At 46.4% G+C, this 15607-nt stretch overlaps 1 long non-coding RNA gene across 2 annotated transcripts in view; it reads left to right on the plus strand.

Annotated features, from left to right (window-relative positions):
- Positions 1-14695, plus strand: part of LOC140630980 (uncharacterized) — a 25920-nt gene extending 11225 nt beyond the window's left edge. The window contains exons 2-5 of one of the 2 annotated variants that reach the window (XR_012028643.1): positions 1840-2128; positions 2234-2433; positions 3597-3972; positions 13540-14695. This is a non-coding gene — a long non-coding RNA (uncharacterized lncRNA). Of the gene's footprint in view, positions 1-1839; positions 2129-2233; positions 2434-3596; positions 4264-13539 lie in introns of those variants that run through there. The other variant, XR_012028642.1, reaches the window with a different exon arrangement.
- The last annotated feature ends 912 nt before the right edge of the window (positions 14696-15607 follow it).

Below are 15607 nucleotides of genomic sequence, written 5' to 3' on the forward strand. Positions count from 1 at the left end.
GCAGAGCCTTCATATAAGCAAAGAACCACTGGAAGGCATAATAGGAGACAGGACTCCATTTACAACAGCAAAAAATACATATGCAAAGAAATATGAAATACCAAGTGATGAAAATCAATGATAAATGTGCAAGTTTGGCGTGAAGAAAACTAAAAACACAAAAGAAGCCCTGAAAAAAATGAAGAAAGAAGCTTGCTATGGTCTTGGCAACACTCAACATTATAAAGACATAAATTCTCTTGAATCTTTGAATTTAAAATGTATGTAAAAAAGTACTACCTAGATGTTTTGAATTTCATTTGGGAAAATGAACAAATGGAAAAGTCAGAATATCATGAAAATAGTAATAATGAAATGGCACTAGTCTTTCTATATATTCAAATATATTATAAAGTTATAAAAATGAAAGCATTGTGATATAGTATATGAATAGACTGACGGATTATTGGAACAGAATGAAAAGACCAGAAATAAACTCAAATCACTTGGTGAATTAATACATTATAAAGGAGGGATCTCAAGTGAGAAAGGATATATGGATTTTTTTTTAAATGATGATGAGAAAACAGGATGGAACTCCCCCAAACAAATGAAATTTTATTCCTAAAGCACCTACATAAGAAGAAATTCCAAATGAGTAATAGTTTTTAATGCAAAATTGATACATTAGTAATACCAGAAGAAAACATGATAGGATGTTTTTTAAATCATCTCAGAGCTTGAATGTCCTAAAAAAATGACACAAATCTCAAAAGCCATAAAAGAGAAACTGAAAAAAAAAATCATTAACATAAATATTTTTAGAGGCTGGCATAGCAAAAACTACCACATGTAAGATAAAAGACAAAGTCAAAATTGTGAAAATATTTGCCAGTCATACCACAACTCCTTTACTGTGTAAAGAGTCCACAAATCAATGAGGGAAAAACAAAACCTAACAACACCATAGAAACACGAACAAAATGATTTGGAATAGTTTGCTGAAAGGGAAATGTGAATGGGTTTTAGACATAAGGAGAAAAGTGCTTATCTCCACAACACTAAGAGAATTGCAAAATAAAACTACCCTGGAGCACCGTTTGTCACCTATCACATTGGCAGAAACCAGAATGCTAGCTATTGCTAAATTGCTCTCTTAGATGTTATCCCAATTCACGGTCGCTCCAATGATGTATGATGACGTTCCGCAAGCTCATCCAGTGATGGTGGAAGAGTGAATTAGTGTAACTTCAATGGAATTGAGCAATAGCTAACAAAATTAACAATGCATGCACATTTTTGATCTAGAAATTGTACTTCCCGAAATCTATCCTTATCCACTCCAGCACGAGTACAATAATGCCGGTAACATCCTGAAAACTGTGTAACAGCAAAATGCTGCACAAGAGGACATCAGAAAAGACTTTAAAGAAAGTGCTTCTGTACTCATGAAAAATTGTAGCCAAAAAATTGGGTGTAGAAGTACAATATAGTGTTACAAAGTGTATCTCCACTTACATAATACAAAGATGGAGGGTATATGTGTTTTCTTGGACATATATTAGCTGTCTTAAAAGAATGCCCCAGAAGCCAGTTACATTTGTCACCACCAGGAGAAATTCTAGCTACTAAGCGAGCAGTGGTGAAAAAAGAGATTTTTCCTTGTATACATAATTTTATACGTTCTGAATTTTGAACCTTTGTAAGTTGTACCTATTCCATAAATAGACCAAAACTGTTGATAATTATTCCACTTGCATTTATCCAGTACTTTCTATGTCCAGTGCCCTTCTAAGACACTGCAAGCCTCATCCCATATCATCCTCACAATAACCCTATAAAGTATCTTTCTTTCCACAGATGAGGAGACCGAGGCATAGAGAGTGTAGATGGTTTGCCTACAATCAGAGCTAGAACATACCCAGCACCTGAGCCAGAATAGAATCCCAGTATTTCTACCTGGGACACTTAGGACACCCAGCTGTTCTCCACTCAGAGTCACAACCTGTTTGGACCACATCTATTTCTGAGTGCCTGACTACAAGGTGGATGGTGTATTAATATAGATCAACCCTGTCCTCTCCCAAGAAGACCTTCCTTTCAGAGACACATCCTATCCGGGCACACAGACTACAAAGCAATTCCTCTGGTCTGTACTACACTCTCTGTGCCCCCTAGACATGCATGAACGGGGCGGGGTGCGGGGGGTGCGGGGGTAAGCAGGAGGCATTAATCCTTATTTCCTTCTCTTTAGCCCTCCTACTGCCTCTACACCAAATCTCACATTTGTGACTTCCTGAGCGCCTCTCCGATGTCTCCTTTGCTCCACATTCCAACTGCCTTGGACTCCCAACAGGCTGCCATCGAATCATAACTGTGTTTCGGCACCAGTGTCCTTATTCAGTGGATAGCCGCCAGAATAATGTTTTCCCCTTTGTATTATATCCTACACAGGTAAATGTGTTTATTACAGGAAATGATTTAAATGCCATTACACAAGAAGAAGATGTCTTTTTAATGCTCTCCCTTGGTTTCAAAGGATTGGGGCTTGATAAAGTACATGAACCTTCATGTTCTAGGTTTTCTTGGCTCATTCCTTCCTTCTAGATGTGTGGAATAAGCAACCACATCCCATTTTTCTGGTGGTGTCAAGGCATCTCTCATCCCTATGTCTTGACACACTATCTCCTGAGTTTGGAATGTCTAACTGCAAATCCACCCAACCAACCTCCACTGTTGCCCCAAAATGCAACTCAAATATTCCTTTCCTAGGGAAGTCTTCTCTGCCTCCCCTAAACTCCGATCTGACTTAACTTCCTCTTCTCTTTGACTCCATAGGATACAAGACAAAACTCAGTTCAGGTACAGATCACACATACTATAGAATTGTCTACCTGTCTGTCTGTAGCCAATGATCTATGGGCTCCTTGAGAGCAGGGATGGTGTCTTGGTCATCTTGGTATGCTTGCTCACTGTCTGGCACAGTGCCTGGTACTAGCTGGAGTGTCTACTTATCAATAACTGATTGAATGGGACATGTTAAAGCTACATGTACCTCCCAGAGCTGTTCTTTGATTTTCTAGACTTGCCTGATCAAGCCCTATGTGACCTTCCTGAGAGTTACTGATAACTGCACTTCCAGCGGCCACATGGTAGACTGTGACATCAGTGGTCACCACCATGCCACATTTCCCAGTAGCTACCCCTTGTGCAATCCCCTCCCACAGTGATGCTGGACTTGGTCATGTGCCTTGGTTTGGCCATGGGATATTAGCAAAGATGATGCGAACAGAGGCTGGATTAGTGCTTGCACACTGGGGCTTGTCCTCTTGGAACACCCCCTCTTGGAAGCTGCCTGCCATGTTGTAGAGAGGCTTGGAGTAGACTATTGAAAGATGAGAGACCACATAGATGAAGGATGACAGGTCATCTTGGATGTTCCAGCTCTGTCCAGCTCCCAGATGAATGCAGACTCATGAGAGATTCAGCTACAACTTGTAGAATAGAGAAGAACCTCTCAGCTGAGCCCAGTTAACACTCAGAACTCTGAGAAATAAGTCATTGTTCATTTCAGCCACTGCTTGTTCTGATAATTTTGGGGTGCTTTTTTCATGCAGCAACAGGCAACAGAAACAGGCTGATATGGAAACTCCCATGCTCCTGACTCCTGGCACAGCAACACAGCCTCCCTGGCAAACCCTGGCTGGTCACTGCAGCTGCCCCATATGCCAAGGTCATTTGCTGGAACCATTTGCTGGCTTATTTGCAGGCTGCCAGAACCCAAGTGAGAGAATTGGAGCCCTCAAATCAAAGCACAGCCATAAAATAGAAACATGGGGAAGAACTACAGCTGTGCCTGAGTATGGAGCAGACTTTGTCAAAGAGAAGAATGAACGATCGGCCTTGCTTTGATGTGGCCTTCCTCTGGAACTTCCTCACAAGGACACCTGGCCTTGAAAATGCATGAAACTACAGCCTTCCAGGACTCGTGAGGTTAGGAAAAACAGAGTCGTGTTCAGCACTCTTCCACTCCATCCAGAGACCCAAGGGGAATCCTGGGCTCTGTCTCCCATCTCCCACAGGGTAGGCTCCTGCCCTGCTCCCTTTGCCAGCATCCTTGTGTGCGGCACTGGGTATGCACCTAGGATTGCAGCTTATGGGTAAAAGGAGATGAATGGCCTACCCAGAAAAAAGACAGCAAATCAGGGAGTTCTGAAAAGGAGAGGAGCCTACAGGGAAGGAGAGTCTCCTGTGGATTTATAGACCGTATCCTCTCCTCCAAGACTAAGCTAGATTCCTTAAAAAAAAAAAAAAAAAAAACTTTGTGGCTCTTTTTTTTTTTAAATTTTTTAAATTTATTTATGATAGTCACACAGAGAGAGAGAGAGGCAGAGACACAGGCAGACGGAGAAGCAGGCTCCGTGCACGGGAGCCCGACTTGGGATTGGATCCCGGGTCTCCAGGATCACGCCCTGGGCCAACGGCAGGTGCCAAACAGCTGTGCCACCCAGGGATCCCCAACCTTTGTGGCTCTTATTTTAATTATAATTAAATTATTTTTAGTGAATCTTTCTTCTCCAGGAGAAAGCTCCTTGAATGCAGAGATTATGTCTGTCTTGCTCCATATGGATAACTGCTTTGCCCAGCACACAGCATGGCGCACAGGAGGTACCAGTAAGCAGCTGTGGGGAGAATGAATGAACCAACAAATCAATACCCAGCCCAGCACTGTGCAGACAGGGCTTCTTCTTCTTCTTCTTCTTCTTCTTTTTTTTTTAAGGATTTTATTTATTTATTCATAGACACAGAGAGAGAGGCAGAGACACAGGCAGAGGGAGAAGCAGGCTCCATGCAGGGAGCCCGAAGTGGGACTCGATCCCGGGTCTCCAGGATCATACCCTGGGCTGCAGGCAGGGCCAAACCGCTGTGCCACCAGGGCTGCCCCAGACAGGGCTTCTTAACTGTGATGCCAAAGACAGGATCCCCCCCCCCCCCCATGCCTCTGCACTGGCTGTTTCTGTGCTGGAATTCCCTTCCTCTCCTTGTCCATCTGGCCTTTCTAATAGCTCTGGAGAGATGAGCTAGTTCTGAGCCTTTTGGATCCTCAGTTTGCTCCTCTGTGTATGGGGTATAGCACGCTGCCTTGTGGAGAGGGAATACGAGGAGGTCAACGGTGCCTACACATGCCTGACACACAGTCAGGGCCCAGCGATGCTAGTTGGCTCTGGCTTCAGGCCAAGATGCCTGTGACCATTTCTCTGTGCCATGTTCTCCGCCCCTGGTGCTGAGTACCCAGAAGTTATCTTGAGCGTTACCCTTACCAGAAAGGAGCTGGGCAGTGATGAAAGCCCATAGGTGAGCAGAGGTATGTTTCTCAGACTTTAAAGTGCACACATATTCTCTGGGGATCTTGTTAAAATGCAGATTCTAACTCCGTCTGCCTGCGGAGGGAGGAGGGCTGAGATTTTGCATTTCTAACAAGCACTCAGAAGTCACAGCAAGGTACTGATCTAGGGAGCAGTCTGAGGAGCAAGAGGCTACAGCACCAGTTACAGGATGAGTACAGACAGAACTATGGGGCAGCCAGGGGTGTGGCCACTGGAAGTGGGGTGGCCGTGGTTGCAGCTGCTGGGATGAAACCAGCCCCCTGGATAGTGGGTAGTGGAACCTAACAGAGTAGCTCTAGGGCGCCGCTCTACAGACCAAAGAGCTGAACTGCAGAGAACGCCTGGAACATTTCATTCCTGGTGGTGGACTTGGGAGGCAGCTGGGAGCCTTCTTCTGGGGAGTTTGCACATTTTCCCAGCTGCAAGTCTCTACCCCTTCTCTCAGTACTATAGGATAGCTGAGAAGAGCCCTCATCGCTGATGGAGGCCAAGTGACAAACGTTCTGATGAACTGGCAGTCCTCCCCAAGTAATGCCCTAGTTTGGAGCTGGTATTGTAGAAGAGGAAAGGGAAACATGCCAGACTTTGCAAGGAGCTCGGTCAAGCCTGCTGGGGCCTGTCAGTGGGTGTGTGCTACATTCTTTGTCACCCAGCAGCCTGGCAGGAGAGAAATCAGAGCCCTGCCCTGGCCAGGGAGGCCCTCCTCCTCTGGGGAGCAGGCGCTTTCCACACATTACCTCCAGGCTTCCCAACCTTCCTTGGGGGGCCTCTGAGGACTCTCATCTCATAGCAAACACTCCACAGACCTCCGCAGGAGAGCGCTGGTGCTTTGTGTCTGTTGATTAAAGAAATCATCAGACTCAGAGTCTACCACGCATTCCGGGATGCTTTTCCCTCAATTCAGTCTTCTTTATGATAAGAGCACGAATGTTCGCCTGGAGAGTGGTTGGACACATGTGAGCGGCAGGGTGAGGTCAGTTTGAGGACAATGGGCGAGTTGCGCCCCTGGGCACCAGGTCCTTGGCAGTGATTCTTTGCCCCGCCCCTCCCACCCTGGTCTGCACCATCTCATTTAGTCCTACTTTATCTCTTCTAGTCTTTGGAACTAGTCTTCGGGGTAGGTATTGCCACCCCCATTTGACAGATGAGGAAGCTGAAGATCTAAATGGTGAAATGAGCTGTCCAAGGTCACATGCCAAATAAGCAGAATCAGGGCATATTTATATAACACATATATATGTATATGTGTTACATATATACGCTTATTCACTTTTTAAATTCAAATATCATTAACTTAGAGGGTTACACTGGCTTCAGGTAGAATCAGCTTTCACCTGGTCTTTGTGCCCCAAGTCCTTCCTCCTTCATCCAAGAGGAACGACCTCGGTTTTGTTTTGTTTTGTTTTTTGTTTTTTGTTTTTTGTTTTTTTTAGCAGCACCTTAACATTGAATCCCTCTGGCGCCCTCTGGAGGTCACTCCTCCATCCTGCCCCCTGACAGAGGTCACTTCATCTCAGGCTCATAATCCTCTTCTCTTGTGCAAGGTCTGGCACCTGGAGAAGACTCTTAAGTGCCACCTAGCTGAGTATTATAAAAATCTGTCCAGGAATGGAAATGCGTAGAGGGCCTCTCAGCCCCCTCCCACAGCAGAAAGAGAGAGAGAGGGAGGAGGTGAGAGCCCCCTCCACCCCCACCCCACCCCCTCGCGGGCCCCAGCTGTCTGTCTGCGTCAAATGTTCTGAGCAGAGGTTGGGGGCTTCAACTCCCCACACAAAGAGAGTTCAGAGCTGTCAGTACCTTTCCCACGATACACTAGGTGGTGAGGAGCAGGTGATAATTGTAGCTCTGTCACCCTTGTCACCTCTGAGCTGGCTGGGTTTTTTTTTTTTTTTTTTTTTTTTCTTTCTTTCTAAAAAACAAATGTTGTGCTGCCTGGAAATCACTTGGAGTTTCAGTTGAGGAAATACCCATATACAGGCCGCTGCTCTTTCCCCAGAAATCCAGAGAGGAAAACAGCCTCAGGGGCACCAGGGTGGCTCAGTGGTTGAGCATCTGCCTTTGGCTCAGATCATGATCCCAGGGTCCTGGGATCGAGTCTCAAATCAGGCTCCCGTCAGGCACCCTGCTTCTCCCTCTGCCTGTGTCTCTGCCTCTCTCTCTGTGTCTCTCATGAATAAATAAATAAAATCTTTAAAAAAAAAAAAAAAAAGAAAGAAGAAAAAAAAGAAAAAGAAAGAAAGAAAGAAAGAAAGAAAGAAAGAAAGAAAAAAAGAAAGAAAGAAAAGAAAAGAAAACATGGACTCAGAAAGCACCTCCTTCAATATTTCTGGTTTGGCCTCTCCATAGGGGAGAGAGCCCCAGCCTCTATATGAGCACTCCCCAGGGGATAAGCCTGTCCCACAGCCACCTGGGATGTCAGAGCTCTCTCTCTCTCTCTCTCTCTCTCTGAATGGAAAACTGCCTTCACCTATTAAATCTTCCTTCTGTGCTTTGGAGAACACACACAGGACCCCTCCATCTTCTTCCCACTGAGACCCTTCTAGTTTCCGAGGGACTCTCTCATGCTCTGACCCTGCACTTCTGAGGTCACCTCTCCTCTCCAGCATAGATGCTCCGGCTCTTCTGACCCTTCCTGTAGAAGGATTCCACCCCTATCCCCCCACTGCCCTCAGGGCACACTGTGCTCTATCTGTGAATGTCTGTTAAAGAGTAGCAATGAGCCTTAAACATCCCAGAGGCTTGTACTCAGACTTCCACATTCTGACTCACACACAAAAATGCAAACTGAAATAGTCTCCTGTAACAACAGATGCAGTTGTCCATAATAATAATAACAATAATAATAATAATATCCCAAGTTAATGGGCTCTTTACTATGTTCCACGCATTGTGAAGCTTTTACCTGCATTATTTTACTTAGTCCTCGTGCACCCTGCGAAATGCCATACCATCACTTTACAGGTAAGAAAAATACAGCTTAGAGATGATAGGTATCTATGCGAGTCTCAGAGCTAATCAAGTCTTTAAAAAGCATAAAAAAAAAAAAAAAAGCACTGGAATCCATGTCTGTTTGTCTCGAAAACCAATGTGCGTACTTCTCCTCTATATTGTTTTACGTAAAATTGCTCCAATGTAGTAAAATATACTCCATTGTAGTTCCTCTTAGACCCCCCCACAGATCCATATTACAGAAACATGCACAGATAGAGATCCACGTAAGTCCCTCACAAGCTGTCGTATAGACAAATCAAAATTCCTCAGAAAGAAAGAAAGAAAGAAAGAAAGAAAGAAAGAAAGAAAGAAAAAAAGAAAGAAAGAAAGAACAGAAATATCATTTCCCAGTCTAAATTGTTTAATTAATCTTATTTATAACTACGTTTCATTGTGGGAGCTATCCTTGCAGGAAAAAGCAGAAAAACATTCAATACAATCGTGGTTTCCCTCAGCAATTTAACCTCCCAGAAAGCAGAGGTTGAGGACAGGGCACAGCATTTATTTTGAACCTAATTCCACTCCAGTGAGGGTGAGCTGCTTGGTGAAAGAACAGGGAGAAAAATCCTGAGCAACAGTAGCCAGGTCATCTCACAGGTTATGCTATTCATGATGGGAAAAGCTGGGCATGGTCTGACATGAACCTGAGACTTTACAGAGGCAGATTGCAAAAACCTTTGCAGGAGAGAGGCTGGTCCCATGACTTCATACACTCTGGGAAGACAGCTCTAGAGGGATGACTTTCAAAAATGAAATTCTGACAATCCGATTGCAAATGACTCCAATGTGGGAGAAATGCAGTAGCACAGAATGAATACAAAGGAGTGACACAAACCCTCAGGTATAATGTTAGCAAGGCTGAAGCCAGCATGAGCCACCAGTGATGACATAAAAGGCCTTTCTGGGAACAGAGTCATGAGAACAGAGAATGGCTAGATCCACCTCTCAAGCACTGGCTGTATGACCTTGGGCAAATTTCCTAACCTCTTGGAACCTCAGTTTCCTGGTCCATATGATGGGGATAATAGTTCTTCCGCTGCAGGTGTGTTGTGAGGATTATAGGAATGATGCCTTAGAAACAGACAGACAAGCAAAACCTCGCACAGAGGAAAGTTCTCAAAAAGTATCTGTTGTCAGGTCCCTCCTGTCGTCCTAGTACTAATGGTGTAAAACCAACTGAATCTTCAGTTCCTGCACTGCCTCCATCTCCTGTCAAGGACAAAAGTCCCCAGATTAGAACATCTAGAACAAACATCGATAAGGAGAATTTGCCAATCCGAGCAGCATGCAGATTGCTGAAATGACGTTATGCCTCTTGACCAGGAAGAATTATATTCCATGGCTTGAGGATGACATGCAGAGTGTTCAACCCGTCTTGTTGGGATCCCTCCAAGAGTCTCCAAGGATAAGGGACGGGACAAAAGACATGCCTGCCACATTGCAAGCACTCAACTGAAATTTGTTAAACGTTATTGCAAGAAACAAATGCCTCAATCTTTCTAAAGGGATGGAAGATGTGCCCGAAGTCCATCCCAGGATAAGCTCCAGATCTGCCTATTAAACAGGTGGCTTTTGTACCTTCGGGAAGCTGCTGACATCCCCAGCATGGGTCCATCCTGAACCTGCCACACCTCACATACCTTGTTTTCCTTTCTGATAGAATTATTAGATTAATAGCCAAAAAGGCCAGTATCTTTGGCTTCACAATCCCAGATCCTGAAGTTGGACTTAGATGACAATGCAGTCAAGGGGCCGAGGAACCGATGGAATGACCGTGTCCAAAGACAGCAGGTTGGCTGGGTCAGTACCAACCTAGAGTCCTGTTTGGTCAACCTTTTTCTCGCCGGGGAGAGCATAGATGGATGGCTGACCAGTGGTGAAGGAAACACGGAGGGCCAGTCCATGTGTTGGTGAGTGGTCAGGATCCAGCTCCATTGCACCAGCTGAATCTGACGTCAAAAAACTAATGCCGGTTCCATAAAATCTTTTCTTTCTTCAGACTCCAGACGCTTCTCTCCCTCACTCACTCCCTGAATGCATCCACTTACCAAATTCACAGGTTTTAACTCCTAAATCATTCTCAGACTCTTCCTCTACTTTCAATCTGCCCAAACATAGGCCCTTGTCAGCCAAGGGTTTGGAATCTGGGGGGAGAGAGCCATGTTCAGATCCCAGTTTATGCTGGCAGCTATGTGACCTTGTTCAAGTTACCTCTTTGTTCAAAATTTCGGTTTCCTTGTAGGTAACACGAGAAAAATAGTAATACCCACCTCACAGGCTTTTGCAAGGTTTCCGAGCTGACTCCTTTGCAGAGTGCCCAGCACCATGCCTGGCATAGAATAAGCACTAGGAAACATCAGTAAATATTACTGGGCGCTGTGATGACCTCCCAGCTGGTCTGTCTACCACCAGCCCCACGGCCCCTGCATTATCTGCCTCTTATCACAGAGATGATCAAATCCAGAAACCATCAGTGATTCTGCTCAGAGTAAACGCCTTTACACACACATGCACACACACATGTACAGGCACACACGGACATGTCACACACACACATGCACACACACACACACTCAGCATTGCCCCAGGACAAAGTCCCAGCCCAGTGCATAAGGGCCATCCTGATTTTTCTCAACTGCAGCTATAATTGAGCATTTTTTTCCCAGCACAAGAGGATGTTTCTCACCCTGAAGCTATTGGGAGGGCTTTCCCTCTGCCCGTAATACCCTTGCCCTCTTATCTATCCAGGGACCTTCAACTCATCCATGAAAATCCAGGCAGGTGTCTGTCCTCTGTGGAGCCCTCCAGGTCGTCTCGAGGTGCCCCACACTCTTCATGCCCATTAGAGACATCTAGGAGCCTCCATGCCCTTCCCTGAAAAATGTTGCTTAAAATACCAACTCCAGTGAGTGTCTTCATGAGAACTGAGGGAGGTAAAAATACCCGGCACGTCTAGGAGAGTGGACCGCAGGAGAACGCTGATGGGGCTTGAACCTTTCACTGGCAGGTGGTGGGCGGAAGTGGGATGCTCACTGTCTCAGGGAAGAGAGTGGGGACTTAGAATGTGAGCCTTAATGATGATAGATAACCAAGGAAGTGGGTCAGACATTCTCTCAAGGCCCCTTCTTCCCGAAATGCACATGGGCATCGTTGGGCCGGGAGCTATACCAATAGTCACACATCACTTCTCCATCTCATGGATGTGCCCCATTCCATTAAGACAAAGACGACCACACCACTCCTGCCCCCAGCTCACGAGGAAAAGAGGGAGTGGGGCGCTGGGGTTAGATACTCCCTATGCTACTCCAGCCTGTCACTCGCAGCACCTGCCTCAACTGAGGTTCAATCCCCTGTGCCCTTTGCTTCCTGAGGACCCTGACAGCCTGGGGACTGGTGGACCAGCCTGAGAAGCGTGCTCATTACTCGCAATGGCAGAGGGGCACTGGAGAGCCTGGACAGACAAGCAGACAAGCCTGACCTCTCTCCCACCTGCCGTGGGACGTTCCCAAGCTGTTTCTGCCCCAGGCGGCCTGGGCTTCTGTCTCTGCCATGACCAAGGGCAAGAGCCCCCTCCACTTTCTCAGGATCTTTGAAAACTGCATGAGGAATGGATGTCTTTCATTTCAGGGCCACGAGACCCAACTGCTGCCGGGCCAGGCACCAGCTCAGACCAGGTAGGGAAAGAAGTCAGACTTCATCCAAACGAAAAGCAGGAAAAGTCACCCATTGACCCAGAGAGTGGACATCCTGCAGACAGGGAGAACAGAGTGAGAGACTCCTCCAGAATAAGCAATGGACATGTCTGCCATTCGGGCAGGACAGCCGGGAGCCCTAGACTTGTTTCTATAAAGCTACTGTCCCCAGAGCAAAAGCCTGGGTCCGCCAGAGAGGCCAGGACACTACGGAGTCCATGTGGCAGCCAGGGCCGGGAAGCACATCCTAGGTCCTTACCCAGATTGGCACCTGCCGATCCCTCCAAATCTAGCAGCGAGCAGAACCTAACACCCCCTCCAAGCAGGATCAGCCAGCATGGGTGTCAGCCAAGCCCATGAGGCTTTAGGTCACCTTGGGATATATATTTGATTAATTTGTCAGCTTTTCAAATATACTCAGTTTTCCATCTTTGCTTCATAATTTTTTCAAATAGGTCAGCTCGTGTAGGCCAAGCTAAGGATAAAATGTTTCTCTCTCCCGGTGATCAAAGCACCTGTAGAGACCAGGTGAGATCAGGAAAGTCCAGCCAGAGATTGGCTCCGTCAATGCTTCCTGAGCACCCACTGTCTGCCAAGCCCTGTTCCACACACCAAGCAGAAACAGAAAGCAAAGCAGAAAGGGCCCTGCTCTCTCGGAGCTGAGGTCCAGAGGGAGGGAAGCAAACAATACAGTGCTAAGCAAATACTATAAAGTGAGTTTAGAGTAATCAGGGCATCCAAGGGTGACCACGGGCACCTGTCTAAGGTGGTAGGGAGGTACCTTTGAGCTGCATGAGTAGAAGCAGCCAGTCTTGTAAAGCCCTGGGGAGAAGCAAAAGCAAACACAAAGGCCCTGATATAGGCCTGGGCTTGGCAAGCTGGAGGAAGAGTCAGAGGGTGAGTGGGGTTGCACCTGGTGAATATAGGGGGTGAGGGCAAATAGGCAGGCATCCTGGATCGGCAAGCTGAGCCCCGGGGGACGTCACCTCTTTGCTGTGCCCCAGTATCCAGCTGAGCTCCTGGCTCAGATGAGTGTTTAATAAACACTTGTCGAGTGGCTCAGTGGTTGAATGGTTGAGCGTCTCCCTTCGGCTCAAGACGTGATCCCGGGGTCCTGGGATCAAGTTCCACATGGGGGTCCCCGCAAGGAGCCTGCTTCTCCCTCTGCCTATGTTTCAGCCTCTCTCTTTGTGTCTCTCATGAATAAATAAATAAATAAAATATTTTAAAAATAAGATAAAATAAGCACTTGCCACATGAGCAACTCTGTGAGAGCATGCCTGGGTCAATGATGAACAGAGCAAGGCAGATGGAAGTGATCGTGGGTGGCTTTCTCATGGTGGACCTCCTCCCACCCTCTGGGTCCACGGGTGCTCCCCCACATGGTTCTCCGGGCAGGGACCCATCACTAAAGCAGAAAGGGACAGACCAGAATGAGGGCCTTTGAGTTGGGAGACCCTAGAGCTGACTTCAGTCTCTGTTCTTTGCAGAAAACATGAGCCTCTGGGAGGCCTTGACCAATTCACCAGCCAGACCTTCTTCCCCGGCACGTCACGTTTGGCACCCAGGGACTCCCAAGCCCAGTCATCATCTGGAAGTTGCAATGAGTTTACCCCAAAGACCCAGGCTGGGCAAAGGGGGTTCTGTTCTACTGGTGCTGGTGACCGTTGGCCCTGCTGTGCAGATTTCATTTTTTAAGGAGAGATTTTTAAGCTTTGTTTGCATTCGTCTGGTGACAGAACTGAACTGAAGAGCTCCGTTGGGATCAATAAACATGTATCCGCCTGGCTTGCTAGCACCAGGCACTGGACTGGCCTGGGGATTTGAGGCCAAGTGAGGAGCCATCTAGAGCAAAGGACAGCCACACAAACAGGGCACAAAAGCCCCATTAACACTGTCGCACTGGTCAGTAATTGCCTGGGGCTTTTCTCCTGCAGAGCCCCGGGGTGGGACCTGAGTGAGGATTTCACTCCTGCTCTCCCTCCCTTGCTTCTCCATCTTTTGTTTGTTTGTTTTCTTCCATGGGCAGAACACACAGACACTGAAGTCTGGAATTCTGGAAGCTTGTGGTTCCCAACAGGAGGATGGTCTGTGGAAGCAGTATGCTTGTTAGTAACACACTCCAAATCTCTGGTGCCTGTAAGACTATGAGCCTCCAGGAGGTTGGTCTGTTCACGCCAAACACTTTTCAGGGAATAACTCAGCATCCATTAGGATGCTTTTAGAAGAGTGGAAATGGCCCATTTCCCCCCGAAGATCTACTGCAGGGGCGAGGGAGAGTGCAATGTCTCAGCAGCCTGTCTTCAACCATTGCTAAAGGCCCAAGCAGAGCTGTACAAAATCCAGGGGACCCACCCAGCTTTAGGGATCTTGGCACACCTCTCAGGGGTTTCAGTCATCTGTTCCTGCCTCTCACGGTCCCACAAGGTCTGCAGTCCCTGAACTGTACCGTCCACCCAAACCTCACAAATCTGCCCCTACTGCATGGAAACCTTGGGGAGGTGCCCAGCCTCTCCTGGGATGACCGTGGCAGTCGGCACCCAGGGCTCCCCCTTGGAACTCTCTGCCCCCTCTTTCTGGGCCCCATAGACAGTGAACTTATCTAGAGCTCTGCCTCCCGCACTTGAACTGAAGATTTCCTGATTTAAAAGTACCACGAGTACAATAAATTCAATAATTCAATAATCAGCAGTTATTCATTCCCTGTCTGCCAAGGGTACTTGGCACTGATTTGAACAAATCAGACAAACTTTAGAGCATGTGGAAATTACTGAAACCTACAAAGAAGAAAAATTAAAATATGATCCATAAGGCAATTATCTAAGAGCAATGGGGTTAACGTTTTTAGTATATTCTTTCCCAGACATTTTCCTATATATTTTTAATATGGTTGAAATCGTATTGTAAACCTAATTTTGTGTCATGACTATCTCAGTCCATTTGGGTTGATATAACAAAAATACCATAGAAACACAGTTCAAGAGGCTAAAAGTCCAAGATCAAGGCCCCGGCAGGTTCAGTGTCAGGTGAGAGCCCACTTCTGGTCATCTTGGTATGTTCTCACGTGGCAGGAGGGGCACAGGGGTTCTCTGAGGCATAAAGGAACTAATCTCATTCCTGAGGGCTCCACCCTCAGAACCTAATCACCCCAAAGCCTCGCCCCCTAATAGCATTGCTATGGGTGCTAGGATTTCTACAAGTGAATTTGGGGGGAGGGAGACACAGACATGAAGTCCATCATAGTGATTTTTAAACGTGACACTATGTCATGACCATCTTTTCTCCTTTAAGGTTCCCAAATTTAGCAAACAACAACAACAAAAAAAATCAGGACATCCAGTTAAAATTGAACTGGAGACATAATGAGTCAAGTTTTAGTGTAAGAATGTCCCAAATATCTGCACGGGACCTGCTTAAACTAAACAATTATTTACTGTGTTTCTGAAATTAAAATTTAACTGCTGTCTTGTATCTTTATCTAGCAACCTTCTGGTTAAAAATTCACAGAAGCCTTTTTTTTTGCCTCATTTTTGCTGTTTGCCTACTTCTCTCATTCTG

Source organism: Canis lupus, chromosome 3 (assembly GCF_048164855.1).
Source record: "Canis lupus baileyi chromosome 3, mCanLup2.hap1, whole genome shotgun sequence".
Lineage (NCBI taxonomy): Eukaryota > Metazoa > Chordata > Mammalia > Carnivora > Canidae > Canis > Canis lupus.